We start from the raw sequence: 310 nt of genomic DNA on the forward strand, positions 1-310 counted from the left end.
CTGCAATCATCTGAATCGTCCATTATCCAAATCGCATCAGAAAGAAAAAAAAACTGCCAGAAAAACTAAGTTTATATCAGTTTGCGGTACTTTGTGACATATTTTACAGGATACCAAATCTGTCGCACTTTGTGACGAGTCTATTGTAGTGTCAAAATGTACATTAGATCAACTGTTTTAACACTAATTTTTGTTTATGACACTATTATCTTAGGAAATCAATTATGTGGCTTTTTGATTGTCTGGTCCCAATTGATAAAGATACTTGGAGTTAACATTTAAAAGTTGAATGGAAAAATAAAGACATAGG

This window comes from Macrosteles quadrilineatus, unplaced genomic scaffold (genome assembly GCF_028750875.1).
Source record: "Macrosteles quadrilineatus isolate MER2022 unplaced genomic scaffold, UCM_ALF_1.0 Scaffold_9__3_contigs__length_116548681, whole genome shotgun sequence".
In the NCBI taxonomy this organism is placed as follows: Eukaryota; Metazoa; Arthropoda; class Insecta; order Hemiptera; family Cicadellidae; genus Macrosteles; species Macrosteles quadrilineatus.